We start from the raw sequence: 16,811 nt of genomic DNA on the forward strand, positions 1-16,811 counted from the left end.
CAAAGGGTGTCCTCGTATAGGAGCTTCACGAACCTCTTGCAACAAATGAATAGCCTCAACCTCAGACCACTAAAAGCCTCAATATTGTTTGCACATGGTTTAAAGAGGTGCAAAGCTGCTAACTTTGTTTGTTTCCCAGAATACCTCGCCCTTGTGTAAAGTAGGACTCATCTTAGCCAGACTGGCCAATTTTTATTGTATAGAGGTCGCAGGATACAGTTTCGATCAGACTGACAGTTGAAGGTCCCCTAAGAGTAAAAGAAATGCGGCCAAATCAGTCTCTAAGCTGTTCGTATTGAAATGTTTTGTTATTCGTATACCTAGTGCAATTTTCTCACTGTACGAGATGTATGTCATGTAGAGAGCTTACGTGTTTTATGATCTCCAGATATTACGTATGTTTGAAAGTACATCGTCAACTTGTACCCAAGTCATAAAAAAAACTTATCTAAAAATCATAAAGCAACAAACAATATCTCGGTATCTTATTCTATTATATGGGGACCAATGCAGAATCCTACAATCCAATGATCGCGCCTTTTATCGCAAAAATAAATGTATTCGTGCAGTATACGTCAAAATGATTATAACCAAGGGAGCCATAGGTAAGGTATAGAGTAATGATTTGGTAGTTTTTAAACATCCACTCACGTCCAGTTTTGAGTAAACACATTATTCAACGTATGACCTTCAAGAATAAATGTATACAAGGCATTCGACAAACGACATTAATAACGAAATGGTTGGTCATACTTTGTAACAATTTCCGTTTGGCCACACTGTTTGTCTTTACTGGATCCATCTCTTTCGAATTCATTAATACTCTGAATTTCGACGAAATCATAGTGTCGTACCGAACGGGATCAATTATGATTGTGAATTAGCTTTCGGGGAATAAAATTCGATTAAGGATATTCATCTTATTTCAAAAGTAAAGTCACCTTACAGGTTGATGCCAATGAATAATGAAGTTTTGGTTTGTTTTTGCTGAAATTTTAAATGGGTGCAGGTATGAACAAACACAAGCAAATTTAATATCGATAAAATATCCAGGTTTAACCACCCTGGAAACTAGTTTGCAACATCACTATTATATCCATGCACTGCTCATGCGCGTAAAATAATCACGTCTGAGATCGTCGAAGATATTATGTTTTCACAAATGCATATTTCCCCGGTTGAATATTCGATATCCACGTCAAAATAACTTAACCGAAGCAGTTGCCGTATCTTAATATATACTGAGGTTATATTTTGATGTCCAAAATCAACGTAACATAGTAATTTCTATTCAATATCAACGTAGTAACAAGATACGTGGGAAGAAGATCGTAAAAGCTTTACTTCGCTTTGTACACCTCTGTCAGTGTCTATATGAAAATAGACAAATGTATGACAGATACACGAGTATTGTTAAAGGTCATTCAATTTTGACCAATCTCTTTCCTGACTTCGCTATGGTGTGAAAGATTTGAATTTTCAGACACCTGGGCAAATTAAAATGAATGGAGCAAAACATTACGGCTAGCCCTTTGCAACAAGCAATACCATACCTAGTCAATGACTCACTTTCAATATCATATTTAAGATGGATGATAACATTGATAGCAATATGTATTAACTACGAAATCACGGGTGATAATGTGGTTGTTTGCATACATACAGAGAGAGAGAGAGAGAGAGAGAGAGAGAGAGAGAGAGAGAGAGAGAGAGAGAGAGAGAGAGAGAGAGAGAGAGAGAGAGAGAGAGAGAGAGCTATATATTCTCCCTTATAAACACTTTGCTGAGTGTTTGAAGAATCGTATAGACGGTTATCATGCACGTCACAAGTTATTAATACTTTTCATTGCCAGAAATTCATATAAAGTTTTACAAAATAATAGTAGTTTATTACCGTAATGATTGTCAAGCATGTGTTTTATGAGTGTCATTTGCCATGATAGCATCTCTATAGTCAACTCACAACCAAAAGAAGGACTAATCTATGTATATCACAATGTATGCCGAGTGTCACAAATAGATATCGGCAGCCATGAAAGGGATCATTTCTCTTTCATTTAGGAACTTGACGTCTCGGAGATGATGAATATAGTAAGACGAACGACTGAGAAGAATATTAGGATTATGAGTTAATTTCCTTTACGTAAATTGATGTCATAAAGAAGATCCACTCACATTTTAAGGATGCGTCAATATACCTTTTATGTCTATATATTGAGATTTTGTATTAAAAAGTTAGTATCTGTCCAGCAAATAGCAAATAACCCCTTCTCAAACCAATAAATTCTGTTGATTTGACAAGCGTACGTTACTTAACACATTGGGCAGTGACAGTTTATGACCTTCTTAAAAAGTTCCGGAAATTAAACATGTTGATGATCATGTTTATGGGTATTAACTTGATATTGATGAATCGATGTGGACACTAATATTCGTAGTGCATCAATGTGCTACTTGACAGACCTAATGAAATGTCGCCATTAGTTATTGTAAATTCACGGTTAGATTACCTTTGGGAGAACTTCACATCAATTACAGGAACGGCCGAACTTGGTATAGTGATGTCAAAAGATCGATGCCTAGTGAGGAAAAATGAGGTCTTGTAGCAACACTGATTTTAATCTGTCAACTGAGACCTATTTATTTAGTATCACAAACGAAGTTGTGGTTTGTACATTTACAGCTAAAATGATGTAGGCTTGGTGTTCCACGCATGTGACATCATGACATTTAATACACATCCTCAGACAACTTTTAATGCAAAAGAGACAATTACATTATGTGTCGTGCACAGTGGGGATGTAGAAGTAGTCAAGTTGAAATGTTAACCAACCATTTTAAATCAGCCAACCATTTTAAGTCAGTCAACCATTTTAAATCAGCCAACCATTTTCAATCAGCCAACCATTGACATTGTCCTATATAATAACGTCTTATAAAGCACCATAGAACATTTGTATTTATTCATTATAGATTTAACATTTGAAGTTTTTACATTCAAGGATACAATATAAAAATACATAAAGCTGGTTATTGTTAAAGCATAGACCCTATAGGGTCTATGGTTAAAGTTACATAGACTGTTTTAATTTAATATTGATAGTACGTGTATTGGTATATCTCTTTGCTTTCTGTCAACATTATTTTAAATATATATTGCACAGTTGTATTTATAACATTATGTATATTCACCATGGAAGCACTAAGATTCATACATAAGTTCTCTTCTTTCACTTTTGATGTAGAAGCAGCTAGACATGTTTCGAACAAATCACTTGTCCTTCTTCAGTGTCTATTGGATGTGACAGATGGCATAATGATCAAAAGTTTATCGGAGGTGTGAACAAACAAGTTAGCTTCAATATATGTAGATTAGGTGTGGAAGTACTTATCACGGAAGGTGGACAGTTAGATATACTTAGAACTACAGACAAGTAAGTACTCAAGTTATCTGTGTTAGAACTGAGAAGTACTTTCACACCTGAATTTACATATATTGTAGACGCTTTTCACACCCCCAGTTTACTCAACGCCTTCACCAAATTTGGTCAGAATCTGTCAGATCATATGGAAGTATGTGGGTGATACTAGTATTTCCATGGTCAGATTCCATGTTATGTAGACACTGAAGAAGAACAAGTTATTGGTTCGAAACATGTCTGGTTCTCCATCAAAAGTGGAAAAGGAGAACTTGTCTATGAATTAATACTTACACATAAAACTCATTAACATTATGTCAGTGAAGTCTTTCGACAGTCTTTAAGATGCGTAGAAAAGGAGTATAATCGTAAAATGAACGTCTCGACTTTCGTATAAATAAGAACTAAACTAAACCAAATATTCTCAAGACAAATTGAAAAAAAGAAGTCACATTTACAATGTTAAATGTCCTTTGAATAGTACCAGAGAATCAGCAATGGCCATTAAATGGCACGTTTTCGTTTATTCCAACGTATTATAACAGAATCCCGCGTGATTGCAAGTTTGATATGTACTTGGGTGTTTGCACGAGTACTTGTGATACATGTTGTTCTCCAAGTCTGTGGTCGTACTTGATCATGAACGTAAAGAGTGAAAAAATAATTAAAAAAAAAAAAGAAAAAAAAAAGAGTGAAAATATAACAGAAAACGCCGCAACTGGCATTCGGGCAGCATAGAATTATGTTATTTTTACATAATTATGTTTAGCAAAATTCCGTAACGATTATGCGACTTCTTGTACAAGGAATCATGTTATCGCACAATCGTTTGAATGTCATTTGCATACAAGTAGGCAATAAAGTTTTCGGTATTGTACTGTGCAGTGCAAATGCCACTATTGAGTATGAGGGCGCACCGGTACGTGCAAGTAATCACTGGTGCATATGCAATCATGGATACTATATATAAATGTATATGACTTACTACAAGAACAGGCACAGATAATTAGTAATTGATACTAAGTATCACTCATAACTCAGTTCATAGGAACATCATGCTACATTAGAGTGGTTAAAAACTGACTAGAATCATCCTTCATGAATTTGTAGTAGTAGTTGTTTCCAATGGTGTAGTAGTTCCTTCGTCAGTAGTTGTTTCCAATCATGGTATACTAGCTAGTTCCTCCGACAGTAGTTGTTTCCACCGGTGTAGTAGTTCCTCCGCCAGTTGTTGTTTCCACCGATGTAGTTGTTTCCTCGTCAGTAGTTGTTTCCGTCGGTGTAGTAGTTCCCTCGTCAGTAGTTGTTTCCACCGGTGTAGTAGTTCCTTCGTCAGTAGTTGTTTCCACCGGTGTAGTAGTTCCCTCGTCAGTAGTTGTTTCCACCGGTGTAGTAGTTCCCTCGTCAGTAGTTGTTTCCGTCGGTGTAGTAGTTCCCTCGTCAGTAGTTGTTTCCGTCGGTGTAGTAGTTCCCTCGTCAGTAGTTGTTTCCACCGGTGTAGTAGTTCCCTCGTCAGTAGTTGTTTCCACCGGTGTAGTAGTTCCCTCGTCAGTAGTTGTTTCCACCGGTGTAGTAGTTCCCTCGTCAGTAGTTGTTTCCACCGGTGTAGTAGTTCCTTCGTCAGTAGTTGTTTCCAACGTTGAAGTAGTTCCTTCGTCTGTAGTTGTTTCCGTCGGTGTAGTAGTTCCCTCGTCAGTAGTTGTTTCCACCGGTGTAGTAGTTCCCTCGTCAGTAGTTGTTTCCGTCGGTGTAGTAGTTCCCTCGTCAGTAGTTGTTTCCACCGGTGTAGTAGTTCCCTCGTCAGTAGTTGTTTCCGTCGGTGTAGTAGTTCCCTCGTCAGTAGTTGTTTCCGTCGGTGTAGTAGTTCCCTCGTCAGTAGTTGTTTCCACCGGTGTAGTAGTTCCCTCGTCAGTAGTTGTTTCCGTCGGTGTAGTAGTTCCCTCGTCAGTAGTTGTTTCCACCGGTGTAGTAGTTCCCTCGTCAGTAGTTGTTTCCGTCGGTGTAGTAGTTCCCTCGTCAGTAGTTGTTTCCACCGGTGTAGTAGTTCCCTCGTCAGTAGTTGTTTCCGTCGGTGTAGTAGTTCCTTCGTCAGTAGTTGTTTCCGTCGGTGTAGTAGTTCCCTCGTCAGTAGTTGTTTCCGTCGGTGTAGTAGTTCCCTCGTCTGTAGTTGTTTCCACCGGTGTAGTAGTTCCTTCGTCAGTAGTTGTTTCCAACGTTGAAGTAGTTCCTTCGTCTGTAGTTGTTTCCGTCGGTGTAGTAGTTCCCTCGTCAGTAGTTGTTTCCGTCGGTGTAGTAGTTCCCTCGTCAGTAGTTGTTTCCGTCGGTGTAGTAGTTCCTTCGTCAGTAGTTGTTTCCGTCGGTGTAGTAGTTCCTTCGTCTGTAGTTGTTTCCGTCGGTGTAGTAGTTCCCTCGTCAGTAGTTGTTTCCGTCGGTGTAGTAGTTCCTTCGTCTGTAGTTGTTTCCGTCGGTGTAGTAGTTCCCTCGTCAGTAGTTGTTTCCGTCGGTGTAGTAGTTCCTTCGTCTGTAGTTGTTTCCGTCGGTGTAGTAGTTCCCTCGTCAGTAGTTGTTTCCGTCGGTGTAGTAGTTCCCTCGTCTGTAGTTGTTTCCGTCGGTGTAGTAGTTCCCTCGTCAGTAGTTGTTTCCGTCGGTGTAGTAGTTCCTTCGTCAGTAGTTGTTTCCGTCGGTGTAGTAGTTCCTTCGTCTGTAGTTGTTTCCGTCGGTGTAGTAGTTCCCTCGTCAGTAGTTGTTTCCGTCGGTGTATTAGTTCCCTCGTCAGTAGTTGTTTCCGTCGGTGTAGTAGTTCCCTCGTCAGTAGTTGTTTCCGTCGGTGTAGTAGTTCCTTCGTCAGTAGTTGTTTCCGTCGGTGTAGTAGTTCCCTCGTCTGTAGTTGTTTCCGTCGGTGTAGTAGTTCCCTCGTCAGTAGTTGTTTCCGTCGGTGTAGTAGTTCCCTCGTCAGTAGTTGTTTCCGTCGGTGTAGTAGTTCCCTCGTCAGTAGTTGTTTCCGTCGGTGTAGTAGTTCCTTCGTCTGTAGTTGTTTCCGTCGGTGTAGTAGTTCCCTCGTCAGTAGTTGTTTCCGTCGGTGTAGTAGTTCCTTCGTCAGTAGTTGTTTCCGTCGGTGTAGTAGTTCCTTCGTCAGTAGTTGTTTCCACCGGTGTAGTAGTTCCTTCGTCAGTAGTTGTTTCCACCGGTGTAGTAGTTCCTTCGTCAGTAGTTGTTTCCACCGGTGTAGTAGTTCCTTCGTCTGTAGTTGTTTCCACCGGTGTAGTAGTTCCTTCGTCAGTAGTTGTTTCCACCGGTGTAGTAGTTCCTTCGTCAGTAGTTGTTTCCACCGGTGTAGTAGTTCCTTCGTCTGTAGTTGTTTCCAACGTTGTAGTTGTTCCCTCGTCAGTAGTTGTTTCCACCGGTGTAGTAGTTCCTTCGTCAGTAGTTGTTTCCGTCGGTGTAGTAGTTCCCTCGTCAGTAGTTGTTTCCACCGGTGTAGTAGTTCCCTCGTCAGTAGTTGTTTCCACCGGTGTAGTTGTTCCTTCGTCGGTAGTTGTTTCTAACGTTGTAGTAGTTCCTTCGTCAGTAGTTGTTTCCACCGGTGTAGTAGTTCCTTCGTCAGTAGTTGTTTCCGTCGGTGTAGTAGTTCCTTCGTCAGTAGTTGTTTCCACCGGTGTAGTAGTTCCTTCGTCAGTAGTTGTTTCCGTCGGTGTAGTAGTTCCCTCGTCAGTAGTTGTTTCCGTCGGTGTAGTAGTTCCCTCGTCAGTAGTTGTTTCCACCGGTGTAGTAGTTCCCTCGTCAGTAGTTGTTTCCACCGGTGTAGTAGTTCCTTCGTCTGTAGTTGTTTCCAACGTTGAAGTAGTTCCTTCGTCAGTAGTTGTTTCCACCGGTGTAGTAGTTCCTTCGTCAGTAGTTGTTTCCGTCGGTGTAGTAGTTCCCTCGTCAGTAGTTGTTTCCACCGGTGTAGTAGTTCCTTCGTCAGTAGTTGTTTCCACCGGTGTAGTAGTTCCTTCGTCAGTAGTTGTTTCCACCGGTGTAGTAGTTCCTTCGTCAGTAGTTGTTTCCACCTGTGTAGTAGTTCCCTCGTCTGTAGTTGTTTCTAACGGTGTAGTAGTTCCCTCGTCAGTAGTTGTTTCCGTCGGTGTAGTAGTTCCCTCGTCAGTAGTTGTTTCCACCGGTGTAGTAGTTCCTTCGTCAGTAGTTGTTTCCACCGGTGTAGTAGTTCCTTCGTCAGTAGTTGTTTCTAACGGTGTAGTAGTTCCCTCGTCAGTAGTTGTTTCCACCTGTGTAGTAGTTCCCTCGTCTGTAGTTGTTTCTAACGGTGTAGTAGTTCCCTCGTCAGTAGTTGTTTCCGTCGGTGTAGTAGTTCCCTCGTCAGTAGTTGTTTCCACCGGTGTAGTAGTTCCCTCGTCAGTAGTTGTTTCCACCGGTGTAGTAGTTCCCTCGTCAGTAGTTGTTTCCACCGGTGTAGTAGTTCCCTCGTCAGTAGTTGTTTCCGTCGGTGTAGTAGTTCCCTCGTCAGTAGTTGTTTCCACCGGTGTAGTAGTTCCCTCGTCAGTAGTTGTTTCCACCGGTGTAGTAGTTCCCTCGTCAGTAGTTGTTTCCACCGGTGTAGTTGTTCCTCCGTCAGTAGTTGTTTCCAACGGTGTAGTAGTTCCTCCGTTAGTACTTGTTCCCAATGTTCCAGTTGTTCCAGTAGTTGTTTCCAAAGGTGTAGTAGTTCCTTCGTCAGTAGTTGTTTCGAATGTTGCAGTTGTTCCTTCGTCAGCTTTTGTTGTTTTCGAAATTGTAGTTTTTCCGTCATCAGTTGTTTCCGATGGTGAAGATGTTGAGGGATCTGGTGCTAAAGTGGTTGGCAACTGTGTTGCTGTAATTTGAGATAAAGTTAATTGTTAATATACCGAGAACATGCCATCTGCAAGGCCTAGGATCTATGCAAGGTGACAAATACCTTTGACATTGTGAAATATTTTATTATACTGCATACCCCAGATGTCCTCTTTGGAGAATACCAACGTTTCTGTAGACGCAAACTGTACGACATAATAAAGATATTCCTGGTACTGATTGAAACAGGAAGAGGCAACACATAGCTACACTAAGCATCAACTATTGTGTCCACGAGTCATCGCACACATTTTGAATGCATGTCAAATTGATTATAAAGCTCCAGTTTCAGAACGTCCAAACTTTTTATGTGTGCGTGCGTGCGTGCGTGCATGCGTGCGTGCGTGCGTGCGTGCGTGCGTGTGTATTGTTCCTTTCCGAAGGCGGTATTGTATATCATTGACAAGAATATTCAAACCCCAGTTTTCATAATAGAAAGTTTTAAAATAGTTGTAGCCTATCTACGCAAGTTGAGTGTGCAGTTTTGATTAGACGAGATATCAAGTTCAACGAGACTTCCCACGAGGTTTTTAGGAAGTGTTAACTACCACGGGGACTGGAGGATTTCATGAGTTTTCCCAAAGAAAATGTGGGTTCTAACAAATTTTTATTTTCAATGGGAAGGGAGGACATAAAAAAAACCACGCTACTATTAATTGTACTAAAATTGTAATTGCCGAGTAGATGCTGTGGCCAATCCATGGTCACATATTTGATCTGGCTAACACTTTCATCATCACATATGGAAATCAATATGTAATGGAAACATTTTATGGCTCAAAGGCCAATGTGTTCCCAGGATGAAATTATAGAATGGACAAAAAAATAGTAGTTCTATCACTTCTACAACGTTAACGGCAACAGCTATGTTTGATAGAAGTTGTAAATATACTGTCATTGAAGCTAGCTAGTGGGCAGCAAAAAGTAATATCACCACTGACAATAACTGACAGTGATATCATGATAAGAATTACTGTATCATGAATTAATATTTCGACATTGACTATTTCTGATAACGAAAATGATTTTCAATTTCCAACTTACGTAGTTGTTGTTATAACTGCCTGATGTCTTGTCGGGAGGGGGTAATGAAAAAACACTAGAAATTGCAAGGTGGGCTAATCGCTTTATTCATGAGTCAGTAGAAGAAACAGCACTTTAAAGGAGAGCCCCACCCCCACCCATCCAATTACAAATGACCACAATATACCCCGGTAATACAAACAAGTAGCACACGGCCATTCATGTCAAAGTATCCGCAGACTACTTTGTATTTATAGTAGAAGCATGCACACTACTAGCAGCAATGGACAGAAATCACAGTCAGAATTCGGGTTGTTCTTGTTCTTTCTGCTTGTTCAATTTTACTATCAAACAGATGGAAGGAAGATATTTGATGCATATTTAATTTCTGTCAGCTTGTTCGGGTTGTGTATTTTCTTTCTGTCAGGTTGTTCGGGTTGATTTTCCGAACAGGAAGAAGGAAAATGCGACCAAATTCGTTGTGAATTAGATCGAGTAGAGACACAGCCAGTAGTGACAAGCCTTTCCTTCTGCTGTCTGCTTGTTCGGATTGAAACATTTCCATACTGAGAGGTCCGTCTCCGCTAGCTATCTTTGTTGTATCTAAACTTGTAGTCAGTCTTACTAAACTTTATATCTCATCTCACTGAAACTGCATGCTTAGTCTGTTACGGGTTTCCTAATTGACATTTCGATTCAATATATTGCAATGATTATATGATTGTTGTTTGTCATGACTCGTAATAAAATGATTACTTACTTTCTTCCATCTTAATACTCTCAGGGTCAACTGAGATGTCATAACCGGTTGGATTGTCTTCGAAAGCATCTACAAGTGCATCTGCTACAGTATCATTGGTCAAGGTTGAATCTTCCCGATACTTGAACGCCACCGAAAAATAGCAGATCACACTTCCTTCACTGATAAAGAAATATTTGCACACACAAAATTCGTCAAGAGAAAATTGAAAGAAACTCGCGAAAATATTTCACTATAAATGAAATGTTGGAAAGAAATTGACATGTGTGGCAATTGAGCCCATGACTCTGAATAGGTCAGATCTCTCACCAACCGAGCTAAAGCGTCAACTGCATTTCGTGTATTCATCCTGGTGTGTACCCCTCTTTATTGTGGCAGGTGACAAAGACCAAGTTGAAATAAAGATCTTAACAGTAGAAGTTGGGTTTTGTTTAATTTACTTACAAACCTGAGACTTAAACATCCACAGGGTCCCTGTCTATGAGTCACAGATTACTAAACCAATGTGTATCATACAATGATACATGCAAAGGATATTAAGGTGGGATAAATTGAAAGAAACTCACCCCAATATTTGGAATGGGATTGAATTGAGGGAAGAAAATAAAAAGTTGCACGTTAAGGAGTATGTATGTATGTATGTATGTATGTATGTATGTATGTATGTATGTATGTATGTATGTATGTATGTATGTATGTATGTATGTGTGTGTATGTATGTAATGTATGTACGTACGTGTGTGTTTATGTGCGTGTGCGTGCGAGTGTGCGTCCATGGGGAAGCGTGGGACACGTAGTGCCACGTACGTATGTATAAATTGTGTGTATATATATATATATATATATATATATATATATATATATATATATATATATATATATATATATATATATATATATATATATATATATATATATATACGAATGTCATGCTTGAAAGACAAGAAACATTACCTGAATCTAATGACCTCTGATTCAATGTAATCTTTATGATCTTTGTATATCTTGTCCAACTGTTTAAAGACAGAAAATAAAAATGTAATGACACTTTGATTAATGTTGAGAATTGACGTGAATAAGTACTACCATGCAGTGTTTAGCTAGTTCATACATACAGTATATCGAGTTTTACTGCAACGATGATATAATTACATGTCAAAGTTTTTATTGCGGCAATGAATTGGCACACCTCAACATGTACCCGTGCTTTGTTCACATATATTTTGTAAGCGATGCGATACTATATAATTTTTAACTCGAAATTACCTATATTAGATAACTTGAGTATATGAAAATATCAACAACATACATGTGTCAGAAATCGTTCTTTACTACTACTTATTTTGAAGACGTCACTACATGAGTTGTTGATTTTATCCGTAAGAGGTTTGAATTCTAGCTTTTTAGTTCTGTGCATGACATGTTATTTCCAAACCGTTACTCTAATCACATAATAATCCAATATAAAACTGTGATGAAGGGATATGTTTTATAGCAATATTACAACAAAGACATTGGCAACGATGGATAAACAAGGGCGCGACATTAGCAATTGTAATATTCAGGAGTGTTGGTCGTTTGAGGCGCTCTAATTTTGGATGCGAACGAAAACATTCCTTAGTATGTCTATGCCGTTGTATAATGTAACCAGCTCGACTCACCCACGGTTGACCCGATGTATCACGTCAAGAATAAGTCATTAAGCCTAAAAACTAATCGAACTAATATTATCCCAACAACTACTTACCGTTTTAATGACGTCTTTTTCTAAATCTTTATAATCCTTTGAATCACTATCGCTTAGTTCATCAGTCCAGTTATGGCTTGTTATTTTCATTTGACCCGCGAATGTTTGTTGAATATCTGAAAAAGAAGGAGTAAATGATTTATCAAACAATAAACACATTAATATCATTGTTCATGATGTATTGTTTGATAGTTGTCAGAATATATCACAACATATGATTAATTTGTATTGTTTTTTTTTAAATAAATCATGTCAGCATTGCACAATATTTCCTTGTGCAGATAAAGGGGTATGTAAACTTACCAAGTCACTATTTAAAACTCACACAATTAGTAACAGGCAAGTCAAAAGTAGATTTATATGGATACGTTCTCATTAGTTGTACGTTCCCTTTCGTATTTCCTTGTATAACAACTAAACGTAACAACAGCTAACCCATCAGTTATATTGCATGTATGTATTATTCTTATTTATATTGTAGTTGAGTTTATATCAGGAATTATGGATGAGCTCCCATAAACTTCAGACCAAGGCGTTTAACGCGAATTGTTTCTGGTAAATATAAAAAACAAACAAATGAACCATGTCTTGGCTTGAACTTGAATAATTGTTGCATCCATGCAATAATCATCGTGATGTGAAATTTGCTATTCTTGACCTCATAGTTGCAATTTTACTCACCTGAACCAGTATCTGTCGCTGACAATATAAAAAATAAACAAGAATTCAGTGAAATGGAACATAAATATTAATTTAAATTATAAATGATATCTTGTTTTGGGGTCACTTTATTTCGGAAATGTTTCTGACGCTACAATTATCCACAAAGAACATAATTAATTATTGAATGTGTTATCAAATTTGATATCACTTTGTTACAGACCAAAAATAAGGTCTGGTTTGCGAGAATGGTTACAGGTGGGTTTGAACTCCTAAAGTTGTCTCACTGTGTGGTATTCAAATACATGTCGTCTTTACACTGCCCTTTGTGTGTGGAGAGGAATATGAAACTATCACGAGTGGTGTACCCTGTAGATACAATGTACATCAAATTTTCATATCCTTGACGTGCTTGAAATCCGGTTGTTTGTGATGTGCATCACATACTACATATAATTGTAAAAACACATTGGAATTACTTACTTAATAAAACTATTGGAATGGTGATAACAAGAAACAGCGCAATAACAGATGCAGTGACAATCCAAATAATAGACAACCGTTTAGACGTTTTATTATGCTTCTCTAAGTCTCTTTCTAGTTTCCAGTCATTCAATTCAGTCACAGATGTCCATCGTGTTCCATCATAAACAAGAGGTTTTCTCTTCTCCCCGGTACCATTTTCCCTTGGCTCGTCACCGGTGTCGTCTTCGATGCCAAGTTCAATGGTAGCTTCATCAACATCATATGCTGGGTTATTGTATGACATCGTTGTCGTTTCAACTCTCTCTGCTCTCCCATTTTGAGCTGCCTTTAAAGACACCAACAAATAATAAAGTCAGAAATGGAAATGAAAACTCGACATATTCAACGAGGTTATGTAAACGTTTATTTGTACGTTGTCACGCAAACCGAGTTTTGCTTAATAAGTACAGGATAGGGGAGGGACCACAAACACTCAGACTGGAGAAATAAGAAAGAACGAACACACACAGATGTCACAGGTTTAACTTAAACTGGTCTAATTTTCTCTCTAAAGAAAGAAATACAACACTTCGTATAGCAAAATTGCTTGTACGAAAAAATATGTTTAAATCTATAAACTTAGAGTACACTAAAAATTACTGATGGCTGGTTATGGCAAATAAAACCACGCACAATGTTCGATGTAAAGTCTCGGATGCAACGCTCAGTTCCCAAGCAACAACAGAGTTCAGAACTTTCCCATACAGGAATCCAACAGCATATTACAGCAACGTTGTAGGTTTATCACAGATCAAACTCTGAAGTGTAGACGTAGCTCCCAGAACTGTCAAACATTGTCCCTTTTATACTAGTGTCAAAATATATCGGTTGCCACACCCGATTGGATGATCATAATTGCCACCAGGTGACCTTCATGGTATATGCAAATTCAACCGAGCTGTTACCCCCTTTCCAGTCATTTGTCGAAACACATTATGCTAATTTACTACCTAACTGGTACCATATGCGAGCAAACATGCTTGTGCTTTCCATATCTTGTCAACAATCTATTAATGTCTATGTAAAAATGTGTACGTGATATAGACACATTCGTAACATTTTTTTTTATAGAAAACATGTATTGCTTTCTGTAGGACCGACCTGTTCCATATAAAGTGTAGCGACATTCTGGAATAAAATTGAAAATTTGAATTTGATTTCCTACTATTTCGGTGCATTGTATCATAGACTGTCGAGACAGTCGTCCTGACTTTTTTGTAACATATATTTGAATGCCACTTTCAATTTGTTGATGAAGTAGAAATAAAACTTGGTAGTTCTTAGACCTTGTAAGTCATTACGCTGAGTTCTATTACACGGTGTACACGGGTAGATTGAATTTTGATCATATTATATTATTATGATTATGTATTTATTTTATCATTACCCCCAACTTTGGTGTGTGTGTGCGTGTGCGTGCGTGTGTGTGTGTGTGTGTGTGTGTGTGTGTGTGTGTGTGTGTGCGTGTGCGTGCGTGCGTGCGTGCGTGCGTGCATGCGTGCGTGCGTGTGTGCCTGCTTGCCCGCCTGCCTGTCTGCGTGCGTGTTCTGTAAGAATTGATATTTCATCTAATTCTGGAGATATAGAGTTAAACTTTATTGTAAGAGAGCAATATTATTTTTCCGGTCAGCCAAGGAAAATACGAGTGACCCACGGAGCCTTGTCATTACGAGTCGCCAAACAAAACTCTTCGGTCACGAGTATTTTCCAGCTGATTTAAGAAAAAATATTGGAGAATAAATTAATTTTATCTCCTGAAGCCTAATTCACGACACCTCGGGGATAATAATGGCAATTTTGGAATGGAACGTTTTAACTCATTTTCCGAGCACTACAGAATCAATGACGTAGACGCGAGTTGTCGTGACGTAGAATGACCGGAGTAAAAAAAATAACAATATTTTTGTTCAAATGCATTTAACTTAGCTTGCGTGTGGTGTAACTACATAATTTTACCAAATATTTTTCCCCGTTCAACCAAGGAAATACGAGTGACCTAGTGCCTGCCACTACATGAGTAGTGACAAAACCCTTAGGTCAAGATCATTTATGGTTGAATGAATAGAAAATATAGGTGAATATTTACATTATACCCCCTCAAGCACAACTGCTTGTAACTGGACAAAGTTGATCGTTTTACAGTGATTGCCCATCACTTGTTACTAAGCAACCATAGTAACCCGACGTTGTATGTTAACTATTACAAATTCTGCTGGGATGACATTGGTTGTAACCGAACAAAATTAATCATTGTATATTATTGGCATTTGGGTAAAGCCACTGATCACGACACTACGTTCACATACCAACAACTCCACTCTTGTTTTATTGACAATTAGCAGATGTGAGCAGCCGTGACTCCAAATAGTCGCCATCACATAATTTACAGCTTACAATGTGCTTGTTTCCTCGTAGACTCTAGTCTATGTATATAAATCCATTATTTACTTATAGTACCAAGCCTATGTATGCAAATTCCTTATGCGAAGAATCAATCGGGTAATTATTTTATCATCTCGTCAAACTTCAAAGCATTGCTGCGAAGCTAGTATAGAAATTCGTTTAATTACGGACTATTAAAGTTGTTGGCACTATACGCAAGTCAACCAGCTCTGATTGTATGGTCGACAAACCTGCATTTTAATCCTTGTCGCTGACAGAGTTATAAAACGAATCACTCAGCATATTTTCTGACGAGGCTAAACTAGGACAATTGTATTGGCTGAGACGACTCTGCCAATATCATCCAAATACTCCTGAAGTTAGGACAATAATCTATGTTTGACATCTCTCGTACACTTAAGCTTATATATGTAAGTATGGTGGTGACAGTAGTTTGACTTTAGATAACCCCGATAACAACGGCATGACGATGAAACAACAAACACTAGTTCGATCTCAATCTTTTCTGTTAAACATAATTTTGATAATCAACGGACCACAGTGTTGTTCTAGCCAGTTCTACGGGTTAGGTAAGTATATAGGCTCATTTAGACAAAACTATTGAAATAGTCTCATGACAAAGTCGTATAAGAAAAGAACACATTTTAACCCTATATTCTCTATCTCTAGCACGGGTACTCGAATCAATCTGTATGTTTTTTAAAAACAATATGTTTAGTAAATAAGTCTTATTTACTATACATATTTTTTTTTTTAAAAACCATGCAGATTGATTCGAGTACCAGTGATCTCTAGTGATGTAGTTTTATGTTTTAATGCTCAGCCCAAATGAATAAAATACTGGACATTGCCTCCATGACACGCAAACCAATTAAAATTAAAATAAAATATGGCCAATAAATTATCCAGACTATAGCTACTTACTGACATTTGTTATTTAATAAGCCTTTGTGTGTATAGTGTGGTGTATTGTATTCGATCATGTGTGTCGTCGTACTCCAGAAGTAAAGCAAACAGAACACGCCTTTTTTGAAAAAAAAAATGAAAATATGTTACATCGACATTTATTAATTTTCACTTAAACTGTCAGTATTGAGTATTATAAAAGGACGGAGAATCGTATCATGTCAAATTTACGATAGAACATATTTTTCTTTGCCGCAATTTTGATGACAGTCAAACGTAGAAACCTCGCTCTTACGAAAAAAAGTTGATCATGTTGAGATCGCATCGATGGAACTGGTTCGAACTTTTTCAGGATGATGATTACTTTTCTTGAAGGTCAAGTTGTGAAATAAGTAATGAAAAGTGACTGTTCAACTAGCTTTCTCGTTCCTTTTGTTAAGGAGATATGATAAAGGGGTTTCTACACTCTCAGCTGATATATAAAGTTGGATTTAATTGT

The sequence above is a fragment of the Glandiceps talaboti genome, chromosome 1 (genome assembly GCF_964340395.1).
Source record: "Glandiceps talaboti chromosome 1, keGlaTala1.1, whole genome shotgun sequence".
Taxonomy (NCBI): Eukaryota; Metazoa; Hemichordata; class Enteropneusta; family Spengelidae; genus Glandiceps; species Glandiceps talaboti.